This window comes from Hyla sarda, chromosome 1 (assembly GCF_029499605.1).
Source record: "Hyla sarda isolate aHylSar1 chromosome 1, aHylSar1.hap1, whole genome shotgun sequence".
NCBI classification, from domain to species: domain Eukaryota; kingdom Metazoa; phylum Chordata; class Amphibia; order Anura; family Hylidae; genus Hyla; species Hyla sarda.
The window spans coordinates 491,198,113-491,219,989 of NC_079189.1; the positions used below are offsets into that span (position 1 = coordinate 491,198,113).

General features: G+C 40.5%; 1 long non-coding RNA gene across 1 annotated transcript; it reads right to left on the bottom strand.

Moving 5' to 3' along the window:
• Positions 1-322: 322 nt before the first annotated feature.
• On the bottom strand, positions 323-21,557 carry LOC130287990 (uncharacterized). Its single transcript, XR_008847442.1, has 3 exons — positions 21,404-21,557; positions 20,779-20,959; positions 323-1,442 (listed from the first exon to the last, which is right to left on the bottom strand). It is a non-coding gene; the product is annotated as an uncharacterized LOC130287990 (long non-coding RNA).
• Positions 21,558-21,877: the final 320 nt, after the last annotated feature.

The following is a 21,877-nucleotide window of genomic DNA, read 5'->3' on the forward strand; positions in this document are numbered from 1 at the left end:
GCTCCACAACAAATAAATCACTACAAAGCAAAAGTCAGTGGTCCACAATAGAGTGAAACATAAAAGTGCAAAGTGCTAGCTAAAAATAGAGAAATGGCACTGGTGATCACACAAATAGTGAAGCAAGTGCTAAAGCCAAGACAACAAATCATGTAAAACGTGATAAAACAAATCAAACAGCAAATAGCAGCATAAGTATGGTCACACATATACCGGCCCTGGTCCCACTACAGACCTCAGAAGCGTTTCGCCAATAGGAAGGATTTCTCAAGGAGTCAGGATTTAAACAATAGAGGACTTATCATTTCTCCTCTTGGTATGCCACTGAGTGAACAGGTCTCTTTCAAGGAGCTTAATGAATTGGAACATCAGCATATGGAACAAGTATTCTGTCCACAGAATGAAAATTTCTACCCAGTGAATGCTCGAGCACCGTGCATGGAACTTTTTGATTTAGACAGATCCGTCTAATCTGAGGGTTCTTCGCCGTCCAATACAACCACACATTAAAAGAGTTGCAGAATTTTGCTGATATAATAGTGAGGTCATCAGACAAAAGCGGATCCATGGTTTTATTGGACCACGAATTGTATCGCAACCAGGTTTGGGATATGCTTGGGAATGAATTGCACCACCAGTGATGTACAAACCAAACTTAAGAATATTTTGAGTGAGGGTATCATTTTGGGAATTTTCTCAAAAAATATGGAGGAACGTTTATTTGTCCCCAACCCAGTTTGTCCCCAACCCAGTTTGTCCCATTTTTTACTGTTTGCCAAAAAAAAACATAAAAATGTTTTTCCCCCACCCCTACGTCCCATTGTCTCAGGAATAGGATCTGTCACTGAGAAACTATCCATGTGGCTAGATAGCCTTTTACAACCGCTAGTAGTCAGGGTCCCTGGCTGTATCAGGGACACTAAAGAATTACTTGTTTCCATTTAGGATTTTAAGTGGGACCAAGACTTATCGTGGCTGATTTGTAATATTATGTCACTCTATAGTGTAATTCCCAACGATAGAGCTCTAGAGTACCATCTAAAAACAAACAGCAATTATGATCCTATTTTACAACAGTACATTCTTAATGTTAAATTTTTTCTGCTCACCAACAATTATTTTTGCTTTGATGGATCTTTCCTCCTGCAGACCAGGGGTTGTCCGATGGGGGCCAAATTCTCACCATCATTGGCCAACCTCTATATGGCTCTGTGGGAGGAAAGATTCATCCATTCACCGGACAATCCCTTTCTGTGACTCCTCCATCATTCATGATTTTGTTTCTTATCTTAACAATAACCTGGACAGTCGGACTTTCACTTGCAATTTTCATCCCCTAGAAATGGTTTTCCTTGATATGTCTCTCGTTTCTGATCCGGTGTTAGGCATTATTCACACAAGCCTTTATAGGAAACCACACTCACGAAATTTTCTCCTCCATGCTAAAAGCGGATACAAGAGACACCCCATCAGAAATTTGCCAGTAGGTGAATTCATCAGAGCCAGAAGGCTCTATTCAAATGACCTTTTTTTGAAAAGGAATGTGGAATAATGTACTCTTGTTTGATAACTAGGGGATACACAGAGGGCCTCATTAATAGAGCAATGACTGAGTCTCTCTGAAGCTTTGGTTTGTATTCTAAAGTGTTGTATCCTTAAGTGTGAACATCTGAGAAGTTTTATACGCAGAAGTTTAAAAAGCAGGAGTTGTAAGCATGACCCACTGTAACTGTAAGTATTACACTCCCTTGATAAAAGTAGTTTTTCTTAATAGTTAATAACAGCTGTTTGTCACCAAGGATATGGACAGCAGGATTGGAGGTTTTCTTCAGAGCACGTTGTGCCACATGTATACATCTCTGGAGCAGCAGCTTCAGGGTGAATACCGCTGTGACAAATGTGAACATGTTGCCCACCTGGAAGCTCGTATTAGAGATCTAGAGGAGCAAAATGCTACATTGAGGGCGATTGACAATCTTCAAAGGAGCATACTGTTTACAGAGCAAGCAGTTAGTGGGGTAGAAATGGAGGTTGGACAAACTAGCCAGGAGGTCCAAGTAGGGAGCTGGGTTAATGTAGTTAGAGGGACTGGAAAGGGGGCAAGGAAAAGGAAGGCCACTTCTGCTTCTGATCTCCCAAGTAAAATTGCCAAGTTGGGCGATGATGCGAGGGCCTCAGTATCAGAGATGGCAACCCTAGTGGATACTGGTCTCCCTAACAGCCGGGGGAACAGCTCAACTAGTAGTGCGGGGGATGGTAACGCAGGTAGGCCAAGACAGTTAGTTGTGGTAGGGGATTCTATAATCAGGAAGACGGATAGAATAATTTGTCGCCAAGACCACCTCAACCGAATGGTTTGCATGCCAGGGTTCGGCATGTGGGGGAAAGGGTGGACAAATTACAAGGGGGGGGGGCTGGGGATGACCCAGCTGTCGTGGTCCATGAGGGAACCAACGACAGAATACATGGTAGGTGGAGGTCCTTGAAGAATAATTACAAGGAACTAGGTGCCAAGCTGAAGGGAAGGACCTCTAAGGTTGTGTTCTCTGGAATACTTCCTGTGCCATGCGCATCGCAGGAAAGACAGCGGGAGCTTAGGGAGTTAAATGCATGGCTTAAGTCATGGTGTAAGGGGGAAGGGTTTGGGTTTTTAGAGCACTGGGCTGACTTTTCATTGGGGTACAAACTCTATTCTACGGATAATTTGCACCTGAATGGAAGGGGGTCCGCTGTGCTGGGGGAGAGAATCCTGGAAGGGGTGGCAGAGTATTTAAACTAGGTGAGTGGGGGGAGGATAATAAAGCAAAGAAAGCAGACAGTGGGATCGATAGGTTAGAGAGGGGTCAGGACATAATGGTGGGTGGAGAAGAGTCCTGTGGGGGAGGTTAAGAGCAGTGGATAAGGAGATCCATGGGTTACAAACCAGCCATAAAAATAAATGTAGCCCAAAAAATTGTAACCCCAATAATTAAAAAAAAATTCCATTAGCCCCAATAACTCAATAACTACAATAAGCCCCGTTAACTCAAAAAATCCCATTAGCCCCAATAACTTAAATAATAAAGTTGGACCCAATAACACAAAAAATCCCATTAGCCCCAATAACTTAAATAATAACGTTAGACCCAATAACTCAAAAAATCCCATTAGCCCCAATAACTTAAATAGTACAATTAGCCCTTATAACTCAAAAAATGACATTAACCCCAATAACTCTGAAAATCCCATTAGTGAGACTATATGTGTAAAACTTAATGGAAATGTAAAGTGTATGTTCACAAATGCCAGAAGCCTAGCAAATAAAATGGGGGAGCTTGAGGCCTTGAAACTGGAGGAACATATTGATATAGTTGGGGTCCCTGAGACATGGCTGGACTCCTCGCATGACTGGGCTGTTAATCTGCAGGGGTTTACATTGTTTCACAAGGATAGAATGAACAGAAAAGGTGGTGGAGTCTGTCTGTATGTAAGAAGTGGTATGAAAGTCAGTGTGAACGATGCCATAGTGTGTGATGATTTTGAGGATGTGGAATCATTGTGGGTAGAATTACAAAAGGAGGGAAATACTGAAAAAATTGAATTTGGTGTAGTATACAGACCCCTAACATCACTGAGGAGATGGAAGGTCAGCGGTATAAACAAATAGAGAGGGCTGCCCGGGCAGGTACAGTGGTAATAATGGGAGATTTTAACTATCCAGATATAGATTGGGGTCGGGGGCTGGCTAAAACTACAAAGGGGAGAAAATTCCTAAATTTATTGCAGGATAATTTTATGGGCCAGTTTGTGGAGGACACAACAAGAAGTGATGCCTTGTTGTATCTGATCATTTCCAACAACGCAGAGCTGGTTGGTAATGTAACTGTGAGGGAAAACCTTGGTAATAGCGACCACAATATAGTTACTTTTGATTTAAAATGTAGAAAACAAAGACAGACAGGGAAGGCAAAAACATAACTTTAAAAAGGCAAATTGCCCTGGGCTGAGATCTGCACTACAGGACATAGCCTGGGGGGAGGTGTTCTCAAATACTGATACAGAAGGTAAATGGGACATCTTTAAATCAACTCTAAATAACTATACAGCTAAATATATACCAAAGGGAAACAAATATAAACGATTAAAACTAAATCCTACATGGCTGACAAATGATGTTAAAAGAGCAATAAACAACAAAAAAATAGCCTTCAAAAAATACAAATCTGATGGGTCAGCTATAACATTTAAACAGTACAAAGAACTTAATAAAATCTGTAAAAATGTAATAAAAACAGAAAAAATTCAAAATGAGAGACAGGTGGCCAAAGAAAGCAAAACTAATCCTAAATATTTTTTGGGATATATAAATACAAAAAAAGCAAGGACAGAGCATGTAGGACCCCTTAATAATGATAATGGGGAGGTTGTCACAGGTGATCAAGAGAAGGCGGAGCTACTGAATGGGTTCTTTAGTTCTGTATATACTGGACAGGTCAGTGCTGGTAACACATCATGTAATGTACTGAATTGGCTTAATGTAGAAATGGTACAAGGTAAGTTAAGCAAAGTAAATGTAAGCAAATCTCCAGGATCGGATGGACTACACCCAAGAGTTCTTAGAGAGGTAAATTCAGTAATATCTGTACCCTTGTTCATGATATTTAGAGATTCTCTGGTGTCTGGTATTGTGCCAAGGGACTGGCCCAAGGCGAATGTGGTACCAATCTTCAAGAAGGGCTCTAGGTCTTCGCCAGGCAATTATAGACCGGTAAGTTTAACGTGCATTGTGTGTAAATTGTTTGAAGGACTTATACGGGATTACATACAGGAATACATAGGGGATAATTGTATTATAAGTGATAGCCAGCATGGGTTTACTAAGGATAGAAGTTGTCAAACCAATCTAATTTGCTTTTATGAAGATGTGAGTAGAAGCCTTGACAGAGGAATGGCTGTGGATATAGTGTTTCTGGATTTTGCTAAAGCATTTGATACTGTCCCTCATAGTCGTCTGACAGGTAAGTTAAGGTCTTTGGGCTTGGAAACTTTAGTTTGTAACTGGATTGAACACTGGCTCATGGATCGTAGCCAGAGAGTGGTGGTCAATAATAGTGTTGAGTGGTATAGGCCATATTCGAATTCGCGAATATTCGCGAATATATGGACGAATATTCGTCATGTATTCGCTAAATTCGCATATTCGTAATATTCGCGTTATGCAAAAATTAGCATATACAAAAATTAACATAAGCGAAAATTCGCATATGCGATTATTAGCATATGCAAATATTCGCATATGCAAAAATTTGCACGCCAGTCTCACACAGCAGTATTAGAACCTTCTTTACACCACACAAGTTGGAAGCAAAGATGGGTTATCACTGTTATTTGTACTGTGATTAAAATAAAAAAAACGAATATTTGTAGTTACGAATATATAGTGCTATATTTGCCAATATTCGCGAATTCAATTCGCATTGCGAATATTCGCGAGCAACACTAGTCAATAATTCGTACTCTGATTGGTCCACGGTTATTAGTGGTGTGCCCCAAGGTTCAGTACTGGGCCCGCTGTTTAATTTATTTATCAATGATATAGAGGATGGTATTAACAGCTCTGTTTCTATCTTTGCAGATGACACCAAGCTTTGTAGCACGGTACAGTCTACAAAGGATGTGTATAGGTTACAAGATGACTTGGATAGACTAAGTGTCTGGGCATCCACTTGGCAAATGAGGTTCAATGTGGATAAATGTAAAGTTATGCATCTGGGTACTAATAACCTGCATGCATCATATGTCTTAGGGGGATTTAACTGGCAGAGTCACTGGTAGAGAAGGATCTGGGTGTACTTGTAGATCACAGACTACAGAATAGCATGCAATGTCAGGCTGCTGCTTCCAAAGCCAGCAGAATATTGCCATGTATCAAAAGAGGCATGGACTAAAGGGACAGGGACATAATACTCCCCCTTTATAAAGCATTGGTACGGCCTCACCTGGAATATGCTGTTCAGTTTTGGTCGCCTGTCCATAAAAGGGACACTGCAGAGCTGGAAAGGGTGCAGAGATGCGTGACTAAACTAATATGGGGCATGGAACATTTTAGCTACGAGGAACGATTAAAGGAGTTACAATTGTTCAATCTTGAGAAGAGACGTTTAAGGGGGGATATGATAAACGTACATAAGTATATAAATGGCCCATACAAAAAATATGGAGAAAAACTGTTCCAGCTTAAACCCCCCCAAAGGACGAGGGGGCACTCCCTCCGTCTGGAGAAGAAAAGGTTTAGTCTAAAGGGGCGACACGCCTTCTTTACCATGAGAACTGTGAATTTATGGAACAGTCTACCTCAGGAACTGGTCACAGCAGGAACAATTAATAGCTTTAAAACAGGGTTAGATACATTCCTGGAACAAAATAACATTAATGCTTATGCAAAATTATAAAACAGCATCCCTTCCCCTTATCCCCTTACACCCTTCCCTTCAATTTCCTGGTTGAACTTGATGGACATATGTCTTTTTCAACCATACTATCTATGTAACTATGTAACAAATTTCTTGTACAGTGGCAAGCGCCAACAACAACAACAATTAAAAACTGACCAAGCTGTAACACAAAGGTAGTTTTTTCCCACAGTTTTTTTTTCAAAACAATACAATCAAATTAAAAACATAATTACCAGCAATCTCACAATATTTAAACAGGATCATATTCTGAACCAAATTTTTACTACAGGGTGCAGGTATGTTGCTAAGAAGAATGCAACCATAGGTAACATCATATCACCCAATTTCTTTACGAGATCTGCCATGATGTCCAAACCTTCTCCATGGCCCTCTTATGTGGGCAGTACACAATGTGGGAAAAATAGCTGCCCCTTATGCAAGTTCATGGTCAAAACCAGAGAGATTTAATCTTTTGGCACTAATTGTACATATTCCATTAATGCATATATCTCTTGCCAATGTGGCCATGTGGTTTATTGCATTAATTGTACAGCCTGCCAAGTACAATATGTAGGTTCTATCTCCCGTAAGCTGAAGACAAGGATTTCAGAACACTTAGCAGGGAGCTGTCATTTTCAAGAACAACATACAGGAAATCTCTCCACCCTACAGGTAATTCCCATTGAGCGAGTAACACATCCACATAGAGGAGGGGATTGGAGAAGCAAACTACTGGCTCACGAAGCTCATTGAATCTTCAAACTTGGCACACATGCGCCAGCAGCCTTAAACAACCGGTCAGATATAAGGTTACATTATTAGGGACAGCATTTCTAACACACAACTGTATTTTTTACCGGTATGCTTTTTGCTGCAACTAGCCTTATGTATCTATTCATGCCTAGACTTTTTCATTTTGCACTTGTTTGTTGTTGATTCATTCTTGTGATATATTTGCATACATCTGGCATGCTTACAATGTGATGAACATACATACCGGGTTTGGTTATAATGCTATGAATATGGATAGAGTGTTGGTTTCCTCCCTTAACAGAAGGGATCCCTTTCACCATTCTGTAGTACATGTGATACTCTGATCATTTTTTACTTTACGGTGGTATACATAATAAAATCTTTTCTGTGGTTGTTTTTTATTATTTTTTTTTTTAGGTCATTCTTCATGCAGTATAAATGACATGTTAACCTTTTTGTGGAGGTTCATACGATTATGGCTATACCAAATTTATATCCTTTATTTTATATTTTAGTTCATTTATAGCATAAAAACAATTTTTGCAAAAAAGATCATGTTTATAAGTCGCCATATTCTGTGAGCAGTAACTATTTTATTTTTTCACTGACGCAATTGTGTGAGGACTCTTTTTTTGCGGGACATATTGAGGTTTTGGCGGGGGACAACTTTTGGGGTGTTTTGGGGTGTATTACAGTGGGCCAAAAAAGTATTTAGCCGTCCACCAATTGGGGAAAAAAATCCATAATATTACATTGTCTGATTTTTAAAGAATTTATTTGCAAGTTATGGTGGAATCAGTATTTGGTCAATAACAAAAGTTCATCTCAACATTTTGTTATATACTCTTTGTTGGCAATGACAGAGGTCAAACTTTTTCTGTAAGTCTTCACAAGGTTTTCACACACTTTTGTTGGTATTTTGGCCCATTCCTCCATGCAGATCTCCTCCAGAACAGTGATGTTTTGTGGTTGTCGCTGGGCAACACAGACTTTCAACTCCCTCCAAAGGTTTTCTATGGGGTTGTGATCTGGAGACTGGCTAGGCCCCTCCAGGACCTTGAAATGCTTCTAAGAAGCCACTCCTTTGTTGCCTGGGCAGTGTGCTTGGGATCATTGTCATGCTGAAAGACCCAGCCACGTTTCATCTTCAATGCCCTTGCTGATGGAAGGAGGTATTCACTCAAAATCTCACGATACATGGCTCCATTCATTCTTTTCTTTGCACGGATCAGTCATCCTTGTCCCTTTGCAGAAAAAAAGCCCAAAAGCATGATGTTTCCACCCTCATGTTTCACAGTAGGTATGGTGTTCTTTGAATGCAACTCAGCATTCTTTCTTCTCCAAACACGGCGAGTTGAGTTTTTACCAAAAAGTTCTACTTTGGTTTCATCTGACCATATGACATTCTCCCAATCCTCTTCTAGATCATCCAAATGCTCTCTAGCAAACTTCAGATGGGCCCAGACATGTTCTGGCTTAAGCAGGGGGACACGTCTGGCACTGCATGATTTGAGTCAATGGCGGAGTAGTGTGTTACTGATGGTAGCCTTTGTTACTTTGGTCCCAGCTCTCTGCAGGTCATTCACTAGGTCCCTCTGTGTGGTTCTGGGATTTTTTCTCACTGTTCTTCTGATCATTCTGGCACGACGGTGTGAGATATTGCGTGGAGCCCCAGATTGAGGGAGATTATCAGTGGTCTTGTATGTCTTCCATTTTTTAATAATTTCTCCCACAGTTGATTTCTTCACACCTTGACTATTGCAGATTCAGTCTTCCCAGCCTAGTGAAGGTGTACAATTTTGTTTCAGGTGTCTTTTGACAGTTCTTTGGTCTTGGCCATAGTGGAGTTTGGAGTGTGACTGTTTGAGGTTGTGGACAGGTGTCTTTTATACTGATAACAAGTTCAAACAGTGCCATTAATACAGGTAATGAGTGGAGAACAGAGGAGACTCTTAAAGAAGAAGTTACAGGTCTGTCAGAGTCAGAAATCTTGCTTGTTTGTAGGTGACCAAATACTTATTTTCCACCATAATTTGCAAATAAATTCTTTAACCCCATAAAGACCGGGGTTTTTTCCGTTTTTGCATTTTCGTTTTTTGCTCCTTGCCTTTAAAAAATCATAACTGTTTCAATTTTGCACCTAAAAATCCATATGATTGCTTATTTTTTGTGCCACCAATTCTACTTTGTAATTATGTCAGTCATTTTGCCCAATAATCTACGGTGAAACGGAAAAAAAAATCATTGTGCGACAAAATAGAAAAAAATACAACGTTTTGTAACTTTTGGGGGCTTTCGTTTCTACGTAGTACATTTTTCGGTAAAAATGACACCTTATCTTTATTCTGTAGGTCCATACGATTAAAATGATACCCTACTTATATAGGTTTGATTTTGTCGTACTTCTGGAAAAAATCATAACTACATGCAGGAAAATTAATACGTTTAAAATTGTCATTTTCTGACCCCTATAACTTTTTTATTTTTCCGTGTATGGGGCGGTATGAGGGCTAATTTTTTGCGCCGTGATCTGAAGTTTTTAATGTTACCATTTTTGCATTGATAGGACTTATTGATTGCTTTTTATTCATTTTTAAATGATATAAAAAGTGACCAAAAATGCACTATTTTGGACTTTGGAATTTTTTTGCGCGCACGCCATTGACCGAGCGGTTTAATTAATTATATATTTTTATAATTCGGACATTTTCGCACATGGTGATATATGTTTATTTTTATTTACACAGTGTTTTTTTTTTATGGGAAAAGGGGGGTGATTAAAACTTTTAATAGGGGAGGGGTTAAATGATATTCATTCACTTTTTTTTTCACTTTTTTTTTGCAGTGTTATAGCTCCCATAGGGACCTATAACACTGCACACACTGATCTTTATCATTGATAACTGGTTTCTCATAGGAAACCAGTGATCGATGATTCTGCTGCATGACTGCTCATGCCTGGATCTCAGGCACTGAGCAGTCATTCAGCGATCGGACAGCGAGGAGGCAGGTAGGGGCCCTCCCGTTGTCCTGTAAGCTGTTCGGGATGCCGTGATTTTGCCGCGGCTATCCCGAACAGCCCACTGAGTTAACCGGCTGCTTTCACTTTCACTTTTAGCCGCGCGGCTCAGCTCTGGGCGCGCGGCTAAAGGGTTAATAGCACGCGGCGCCGCGACCGCTTCACTATGATGCCGGGCCCGCCGTGATATCATGCGGGGTTACTGTGTAACCCCGCGTTATATCACGAGAGCAGGACCAAGGATGTACCGGTATGTCCTTGATCCTTAAGGGGTTAAAAATCAGGCAATGTGATTTTATGGATTTTTTTCTCCTTATGTCTCTCATTGATGAGGTATACCTATGATGAAAATTACAGGCCTCTCATCTTTTTAAGTGGGAGAACTTACACAATTGGTGGCTGACTAAATACCTTTTTGCCCCTCTGTATATAATTTATTACATTTTTTTCTTAATTGAATACCCCTGTAATAGTTCGGACAATATCACATGCGGTGATACCAAATATGTTTATTTTTATTATGTGTATGTATGTCTTATGGGGAAAATGGGAAAAGGGGGTGATTAAAACTTTAAGTATCTGAGGTATTATTGAATATGTGTAAAACCTTTTGTTAGATTCTTTTTTTTGCACTTTATTAGACTTCTTAGGTGACTAAGCATTACAGATAGACTCTATTCTTTAGAGAATCCCTGAGCAATGGAAGGTAAGATCATCCCTCCAGTTTCCATGACAATGGATCACTCCACGATCGCATTGCAGGGCTGGCGATCCACCTCACTGCTGTGTCCCTTGAGGCACTACTGTCAGCTTTGCCAGTGGCGATCTAAAGGGTTAATAGCCACCATGGTGGCTATTAGCAGCAGCCACAAGGTACTGAAACTACCTTGGGAATGCCTTGTATGGAGCGGGATTGGGCTCCATTCCCCTCTCAACAGCCCCATGACAAAAATGTATGTCATAGGTCGTTATTAAGGGTTAAAAGAATTCATAAGTCCAAATAGGGAAAATGCTTCTCAAACATGACATACAGGTCAGGAAGACAAAATGTAATTTTTTTTTGGGGGGGGGGGCATTATTAGACCAGCCCTTTCAAGTATAACATTAATACAATATATATTAAGAAGCATATATATCCATCATGCTACTCACATTTTGGTGGTATAAAATATTATTCTAAAATTATATAAAAAAAACTTGCATCACTGTGCCATTAAAGAAGAAAATTTCTTATGGGAATAAAGCAATCTGCAGAAATGGAGCAATCAATATATAGTACGGAATTACATGTTGTAAGATGAGTTTCACTCTTCTCCTAAAGATCTACTTTAATCAGCAGGAGAAATATGTTACACCAAGACAAATGTCAGAAATGTAGATTCACTGTGTGTCTGCTTTACCTCAGCTGCACTTTTCATAAAGTGGTAAAATTCTACATACAGGGCCATATTTGTTAAGCGGCGCTATGTTCAACCTGCAGAACTAGCCATCTGCTTCTCATTTGCAAGGACAGATATGCGATTTGAAAATACTTGACATTTTTGCCCTAGCAATGTCATGTAACTCCAATATTGATTAACTCTTTGGAACGTCTTCTACTGAATAGTTGTAGGTGTCAGTACTTGTGCTCTACATGTAGATGCGTGTATATTTTATATACGATATAAAAGCACAGTTTTGTGAACACTTACAGTATTTTCTAGAATGACCATTACAAGGCCCAAATTGTCTGCGCTGATGAATTATCCTAATTTTCCATGCAAAAGGTTTTGCTGCCCACCGCAAAATCAGCTGTTTAACTTTGCTATGAAAGGGTATACTATCTATGTTTTACACCATTAAAATTGAGTTTTAAGTTAATAATCTAGGGTACTGTTTGGCAGTGGAAAATCTGCAGCATGGCGTGGGTTTTGGTGTAGATTTGTTATATAATATGAATAGTTATAAACATATATTATTTATCCTTATAAAGAAACATATTCCATACTTCCTTCCCATCTCTGTGACATACTGAAGCAGAGCATGATCCCCTATCTTAAAGGGGTACTCCAGCGCTTAGACATCTTATCCCCTATGCAAAGGATAGGAGATAAGATGCCTGATCGCGGGGGTCCCGTCGCTGGGGACCCATGTTATCTTGCATGCCGCACTCCATCACGCCCCCTACCATAGGCTTGCATTGAGGGGGCAGAGTGTGACGTCACACGGGGCGGAGCCTTGACATCACAACGCTCCAGCCCCGTGATCAACAGTAATCAGACCCGGAGAAAACATGGGGACTGATTATAAACGGGGTGCGGCGTGCAAGATCACGGGGGTCCCCAGTGGCGGGACCTCCGCAATCAGGCATCTTATCCCCTATCCTTTGGATAGGGCATAAGATGTCTAAGCGCTGGAGTAACCCCTTTAAGAAACTGGGCCGCAGGGGGAGTATTCCAACATGATAACAACCCCAAACAGACCTCCAAGACATCCACTTCCTTGCTAAAGAAGCTGACAGTAAAGGTGATAGACCTGTCAAGCATGTCTCATGACCTAAACCCTTTGGAGTATCTGTGGAGCTTCCGTTAATGGAAGGTGGGAAGAACAAGGTCTCTAACATCCACTAGCTCTGTGATGTTGTCATGAAGAAGTGTAAAAGGACTACAGGCAACCTGTGAAGCTTTGGTGAACTTCATGCTCAAAAGGCCTAACACCTTACATAGTTACATAGTTACATAGTTACATAGTTAATATGGTTGAAAAAAGACATACGTCCATCAAGTCCAACCAGGGGATTGAAGGGAAGGATGTAAGGGGATAAGGGAAAGGGATGTAGTTTTATAATTCTGCATAAGCATTAATGTTATTTTGTTCCAGGAATGTATCTAACCCTGCTTTAAAGCTGTTAATTGTTCCTGCTGTGACCAGTTCCTGAGGTAGACCGTTCCATAAATTCACAGTCCTCACGGTAAAGAAGGCGTGCCGCCCCTTTAGACTAAACCTTTTCTTCTCCAGACGGAGGGAGTGCCCCCTCGTCCTTTGGGGGGGGTTTAACCTGGAACAGTTTTTCTCCATATTTTTTGTATGGGCCATTTATATACTTATATACGTTTATCATATCCCCCCTTAAACGTCTCTTCTCAAGACTAAACAATTGTAACTCCTTTAATCGCTCCTCATAGCTAAGATGTTCCATGCCCCATATTAGTTTAGTCGCGCGTCTCTGCACCCTTTCCAACTCCGCAGTGTCCCTTTTATGAACAGGCGACCAAAACTGAACAGCATATTCCAGGTGAGGCCGTACCAATGCTTTATAAAGGGGCAGTATTATGTCCCTGCCCCTCGAGTCCATGCCTCTTTTTATACATGACAATATCCTGCCGGCTTTGGAAGCAGCAGCCTGACATTGCATATTATTCTGTAGTCTGTGATCTACAAGTACACCCAGATCCTTCTCTACCAGTGACTCTGCCAGTTTAATCCCCCCTAAGACATACGACGCATGCAGGTTATTAGTACCCAGATGCATAACTTTACATTTATCCACATTGAACCTCATTTGCCAAGTGGATGCCCAGACACTTAGTCTATCCAAGTCCTCTTGTAACCTATACACATCCTCTATAGACTGTACCGTGCTACAAAGCTTGGTGTCATCTGCAAAGATAGAAACAGAGCTGTTAATACCATCCTCTATATCATTGATAAATAAATTAAACAGCAGCGGGCCCAGTACTGAACCTTGGGGTACACCACTAATAACCGGGGACCAATCAGAGTAGGAATCATTTACCACCACTCTCTGGGTACGATCCATGAGCCAGTGTTCAATCCAGTTACAAACTAAAGTTTCCAAGCCCAAGGACCTTAACTTACCTGTCAGATGTCTGTGAGGGACAGTATCAAACGCTTTGGCAAAATCCAGAAACACTATATCCACAGCCATTCCTCTGTAAAGGCTTCTACTCACCTCTTCATAAAAGCAAATTAGATTGGTTTGACAACTTCTATCCTTAGTAAACCCATGCTGGTTATCACTTATAATACTATTATCCCCTATGTATTCCTGTATGTAATCCCTTATAAGTCCTTCAAACAATTTACCCACAATGCACGTTAGACTTACCGGTCTATAATTGCCTGGCGAAGACCTAGAGCCCTTCTTGAAGATTGGTACCACATTAGCCTTGCGCCAGTCCTTTGGCACAATACCAGACACCAGAGAATCTCTAAATATCATGAACAAGGGTACAGATATTACTGAACTTACCTCTCTAAGAACTCTTGGGTGTAGTCCATCCGGCCCTGGAGATTTGCTTACATTTACTTTACTTAACTTACCTTGTACCATCTCTACATTAAGCCAGTTCAATACATTATATGATGTGTTACCAGCACTGACCTGACCAATGTCAGCTCCTTCTTCCATAGTATATACAGAACTAAAGAACCCATTCAGTAGCTCCGCCTTCTCTTGATCGCCCGTGACAACCTCCCCATTATCATTATTAAGGGGTCCTACATGCTCTGTCCTTGGTTTTTTTGTATTTATATATCTAAAAAAATATTTAGGATTAGTTTTGCTTTCTTCAGCCACCTGTCTCTCATTTTGAATTTTTGCTGTTTTTATTAAATTTTTACAGATTTTATTAAGCTCCTTGTACTGTATACATGTTATAGCTGACCCATCAGATTTGTATTTTTTGAAGGCTATTTTTTTGTTGTTTATTGCTCTTTTAACCTCATTTGTCAGCCATGCAGGATTTAGTTTTAATCGTTTATATTTGTTCCCCTTTGGTATATATTTAGCTGTATAGTTATTTAGAGTTGATTTAAAGATGTCCCATTTACCTTCTGTATCAGTATTTGACAACACCTCCCCCCAGTCTATGTCCTGTAGTGCAGCCCTCAGCCCAGGGAAGTTAGCCTTTTTAAAGTTATATGTTTTTGCTTTCCCCGTCTGTCTTTGTTTTCTACATTTTAAGTCAAAAGTAACTATATTGTGGTCGCTATTACCAAGGTTTTCCCTCACAGTTACATTATCAACCAGCTCTGCGTTGTTGGAAATGATCAGATCCAACAAGGCATCACTTCTTGTTGGGTCCTCCACAAACTGGCCCATAAAATTATCCTGCAATAAATTTAGGAATTTTCTCCCCTTTGTAGTTTTAGCCAGCCCCCGGCCCCAATCTATATCTGGATAGTTAAAATCTCCCATTATTACCACTGTACCTGCCCGGGCGGCCCTCTCTATTTGTTTATACAGCCGACCTTCTATCTCTTCAGTGATATTAGGGGGTCTGTAGATTACACCAAATATTATTTTTTCAGTATTTCCCTCCTTTTGTAATTCTACCCACAGTGATTCCACCTCCTCAGAATCATCACACACTATGGCATCGTTCACACTGACTTTCATACCACTTCTTACATACAGACAGACTCCACCACCTTTTCTGTTCATTCTATCCTTGCGAAACAATGTAAACCCCTGCAGATTAACAGCCCAGTCATGCGAGGAGTCCAGCCATGTCTCAGTGACCCCAACTATATCAATATGTTCCTCCAGTATCAAGGCCTCAAGCTCCCCCATTTTATTTGCTAGGCTTCTGGCATTTGTGAACATACACTTTACATTTCCATTAAGTTTTACACATATAGTCTCACTAATGGGATTTTCAGAGTTATTGGGGTTAATGTCATTTTTTGAGTTATAAGGGCTAATTGTACTATTTAAGTTATTGGGGCTAATGGGATTTTTTGAGTTATTGGGTCTAACGTCATTATTTAAGTTATTGGGGCTAATGGGATTTTTTGCGTTATTGCGTCTAACGTTGTTATTTAAGTTATTGGGGCTAACGGTATTTTTTGAGTTAATGGGGCTTATTGTAGTTATTGAGTTATTGGGGCTAATGGAATTTTTTGAATTATTGGGATTACAATTTTTCGGGCTACATTTATTTTTACAGCTGGTTTGTAACGCATGAATCTCCTTATCCACTGTTCTTAACCTCCCCCCACAGGACTCCTCTCCACCCGCCATTATGTCCTGACCCCTCTCTAACCTATCCATCCCACTGTCTGCTTTCTTTGCTTTATTATCCTCCCCCCACTCACCTAGTTTAAATAATCAGCCACCCCTTCCAGGATTCTCTCCCCCAGCACAGCAGACCCCCTTCCATTCAGGTGCAAATTATCCGTAGAATAGAGTTTGTACCCCAATGAAAAGTCAGCCCAGTGCTCTAAAAACCCAAACCCTTCCCCCTCACACCACGACTTAAGCCATGCATTTAACTCCCTAAGCTCCCGCTGTCTTTCCTGCGATGCGCATGGCACAGGAAGTATTCCAGAGAACACAACCTTAGAGGTCCTTCCCTTCAGCTTGGCACCTAGTTCCTTGTAATTATTCTTCAAGGACCTCCACCTACCATGTATTCTGTCGTTGGTTCCCACATGGACCACGACAGCTGGGTCATCCCCAGCCCCCCCTAGTAATTTGTCCACCCTTTCCACCACATGCCGAACCCTGGCACCAGGGAGACAGCAAACCATTCGGTTGAGGTGGTCTTGGCGACAAATTATTCTATCCGTCTTCCTGATTATAGAGTCCCCTACCACAACTAACTGTCTTGGCCTACCTGCGTTACCATCCCCCACACTACTAGTTGAGCTGTTCCCCCGGCTGTTAGGGAGACCAGTATCCACTAGGGTTGCCATCTCTGATACTGAGGCCCTCGCATCATCGCCCAACTTGGCAATTTTACTTGGGAGATCAGAAGCAGAAGTGACCTTCCTTTTCCTTGCCCCCTTTCCAGTCCCTCTAACTACATTAACCCAGCTCCCTACTTGGGCCTCCTGGCTAGTTTCTCCAACCTCCATTTCAACCCCACTAACTGCTTGCTCTGTAAGATTGTCAATCGCCTTCAATGTTGCATTTTGCTCCTCTAGATCTCTAATACGAGCTTCCAGGTGGGCAACATGCTCACATTTGTCACAGCGGTATTCACCCTGAAGCTGCTGCTCCAGAGATGTATACATGTGGCACAATGTGCACTGAAGAAAACCTCCAATCCTGCTGTCCATATCCTTGGTGACAAACAGCTGTTATTAACTATTAAGAAAAACTACTTTTATCAAGGGAGTGTAATACTTACAGTTACAGTGGGTCCTGCTTACAACTCCTGCTTTCTAAACTTCTGCTTATAAAACTTCTCAAATGTAACACTTAATAATACAACACTTTAGAATACAGACCCAGCTTCAGCTAGACTCAGTCAGAGCAGGGCTCACAGAGTTTCCCAGTTAGTTTTATACACCTGAGAGCAGTTAATCAATTAACCCCTCCCCCAGGTGTGCTACAGACAGGAGGAAAAAAAAAAAAATGCAAGGGCTATGCAACCGCTGGAGACACCCTGTTTGGAAAACAATGATCCACAGTATACTTAGCACATGAACTTCTGCTTATAAAACTTCTCAAATGTAACACTTAATAATACAACACTTTAGAATACAGACCCAGCTTCAGCTAGACTCAGTCAGAGCAGGGCTCACAGAGTTTCCCAGTTAGTTTTATACACCTGAGAGCAGTTAATCAATTAACCCCTCCCCCAGGTGTGCTACAGACAGGAGGAAAAAAAAAAAAATGCAAGGGCTATGCAACCGCTGGAGACACCCTGTTTGGAAAACAATGATCCACAGTATACTTAGCACATGAACTTCTGCTTATAAAACTTCTCAAATGTAACACTTAATAATACAACACTTTAGAATACAGACCCAGCTTCAGCTAGACTCAGTCAGAGCAGGGCTCACAGAGTTTCCCAGTTAGTTTTATACACCTGAGAGCAGTTAATCAATTAACCCCTCCCCCAGGTGTGCTACAGACAGGAGGAAAAAAAAAAAAAATGCAAGGGCTATGCAACCGCTGGAGACACCCTGTTTGGAAAACAATGATCCACAGTATACTTAGCACATGAACTTCTGCTTATAAAACTTCTCAAATGTAACACTTAATAATACAACACTTTAGAATACAGACCCAGCTTCAGCTAGACTCAGTCAGAGCAGGGCTCACAGAGTTTCCCAGTTAGTTTTATACACCTGAGAGCAGTTAATTAATTAACCCCTCCCCCAGGTGTGCTACAGACAGGAGGAAAAAAAAATGCAAGGGCTATGCAACCGCTGGAGACACCCTGTTTGGAAAACAATGATCCACAGTATACTTAGCACATGAACTTCTGCTTATAAAACTTCTCAAATGTAACACTTAATAATACAACACTTTAGAATACAGACCCAGCTTCAGCTAGACTCAGTCAGAGCAGGGCTCACAGAGTTTCCCAGTTAGTTTTATACACCTGAGAGCAGTTAATCAATTAACCCCTCCCCCAGGTGTGCTACAGACAGGAGGAAAAAAAAAATGCAAGGGCTATGCAACCGCTGGAGACACCCTGTTTGGAAAACAATGATCCACAGTATACTTAGCACATGAACTTCTGCTTATAAAACTTCTCAAATGTAACACTTAATAATACAACACTTTAGAATACAGACCCAGCTTCAGCTAGACTCAGTCAGAGCAGGGCTCACAGAGTTTCCCAGTTAGTTTTATACACCTGAGAGCAGTTAATCAATTAACCCCTCCCCCAGGTGTGCTACAGACAGGAGGAAAAAAAAAATGCAAGGGCTATGCAACCGCTGGAGACACCCTGTTTGGAAAACAATGATCCACAGTATACTTAGCACATGAACTTCTGCTTATAAAACTTCTCAAATGTAACACTTAATAATACAACACTTTAGAATACAGACCCAGCTTCAGCTAGACTCAGTCAGAGCAGGGCTCACAGAGTTTCCCAGTTAGTTTTATACACCTGAGAGCAGTTAATTAATTAACCCCTCCCCCAGGTGTGCTACAGACAGGAGGAAAAAAAAATGCAAGGGCTATGCAACCGCTGGAGACACCCTGTTTGGAAAACAATGATCCACAGTATACTTAGCACATGAACTTCTGCTTATAAAACTTCTCAAATGTAACACTTAATAATACAACACTTTAGAATACAGACCCAGCTTCAGCTAGACTCAGTCAGAGCAGGGCTCACAGAGTTTCCCAGTTAGTTTTATACACCTGAGAGCAGTTAATCAATTAACCCCTCCCCCAGGTGTGCTACAGACAGGAGGAAAAAAAAAATGCAAGGGCTATGCAACCGCTGGAGACACCCTGTTTGGAAAACAATGATCCACAGTATACTTAGCACATGAACTTCTGCTTATAAAACTTCTCAAATGTAACACTTAATACAACACTTTAGAATACAGACCCAGCTTCAGCTAGACTCAGTCAGAGCAGGGCTCACAGAGTTTCCCAGTTAGTTTTATACACCTGAGAGCAGTTAATCAATTAACCCCTCCCCCAGGTGTGCTACAGACAGGAGGAAAAAAAAAAATGCAAGGGCTATGCAACCGCTGGAGACACCCTGTTTGGAAAACAATGATCCACAGTATACTTAGCACATGAACTTCTGCTTATAAAACTTCTCAAATGTAACACTTAAGAATACAACACTTAAGAATACAACACTTAAGAATACAACACTTAAGAATACAACACTTAAGAATACAACACTTAAGAATACAACACTTAAGAATACAACACTTAAGAATACAACACTTAAGAATACAACACTTAAGAATACAACACTTAAGAATACAACACTTAAGAATACAACACTTAAGAATACAACACTTAAGAATACAACACTTAAGAATACAACACTTAAGAATACAACACTTAAGAATACAACACTTAAGAATACAACACTTAAGAATACAACACTTAAGAATACAACACTTAAGAATACAACACTTAAGAATACAACACTTAAGAATACAACACTTAAGAATACAACACTTAAGAATACAACACTTAAGAATACAACACTTAAGAATACAACACTTAAGAATACAACACTTAAGAATACAACACTTAAGAATACAACACTTAAGAATACAACACTTAAGAATACAACACTTAAGAATACAACACTTAAGAATACAACACTTAAGAATACAACACTTAAGAATACAACACTTAAGAATACAACACTTAAGAATACAACACTTAAGAATACAACACTTAAGAATACAACACTTAAGAATACAACACAACACTTAAGAATACAACACTTAAGAATACAACACTTAAGAATACAACACTTAAGAATACAACACTTAAGAATACAACACTTAAGAATACAACACTTAAGAATACAACACTTAAGAATACAGACCCAGCTTCAGCTAGACTCAGTCAGAGCAGGGCTCACAGAGTTTCCCAGTTAGTTTTATACACCTGAGAGCAGTTAATCAATTAACCCCTCCCCCAGGTGTGCTACAGACAGGAGGAAAAAAAAAAAAATGCAAGGGCTATGCAACCGCTGGAGACACCCTGTTTGGAAAACAATGATCCACAGTATACTTAGCACATGAACTTCTGCTTATAAAACTTCTCAAATGTAACACTTAATAATACAACACTTTAGAATACAGACCCAGCTTCAGCTAGACTCAGTCAGACATTGAGCATACCTGCAGCTCTAGTTCTGCTCCTGCTGTATGAAGCTCGCTCAGGAGCTGAGCACGCTTTATACTCAGTGGGTTGCAGTTGCTATGAGCAGCCAGGAGCCATGACTAATGCCAGACATCATCAATGGGGCATATATCTCTGACATTAAACCTTTGGGCACCTTGATCAAAGTTGTTGCGGCATCTAAAATGGGAAGAAAAACAGATGTTGGTAGCTCCAGGCAGAAAGTCCAAAGGATAAGATAGTATAGAGTCCAGGAACAAAGTTATGTCATGCACAGGTCATCACTATAAAGGCAAATTAGACCATAGGCACAGACTTGACCCTTAGGCATCAATTGAGTACTTTAAATAGTACCTTGAGATGACCTAATAGAAGGGAGGCTGCAAGGAAAGAAAGCACAGTACTTAGTACTTAGAAAGCATGTTTTTTTTCTGGTCATTGACTATACCAGAGGAGCATTGCATTCAGTTAGCATGTGTTCTGGATCATAACTGTCATTGGCATTTACCATGGCACCCACTTCTCAGATACCCCCAATCTGATAGTTATACCCATAAACAGTCACACAAGAATATCTGTGAAGCTTGTATCAAATATTTGAAGTGAAAACCAAAAACGACTGACCATAGATGTCAGAGGCTGACAGATGCTGTAGTCCTGCAGAGAGAAGCAGCCGTCTGTAGGAAGTCTCAGATAACTGCAACAACAAACACACAATAGGAGAACATAGACTAAGGAAAATCTGACACAAAAAGGACCAGAAAAACTATAAGGCTAACCAGACAGAGGCAGACTGGACAAACACAGACAGCCAAGATGACAGGGACTAGCAAACAAAATTTACATAGTAACATAGGGGGGCATTTACTAAGATATGTGTGATGTAGTTTATGTTTTAGTTCTTATTTTTTTGCGTTTTTTTTTAGCATGACTCCGCCAAATGTATTAAATGGTCGCAGGGCATTTGATAAATTTTATGGAGGATACACATTTTCAGAAATTTCACTTTTCACATACACCAGAAAGCTACGCTAAGTCTGGGCTGGTGTAGTTTAGACACTTTTCTGTGGTTTTGTGCTTTTTTTTTGGCCTTTCCAC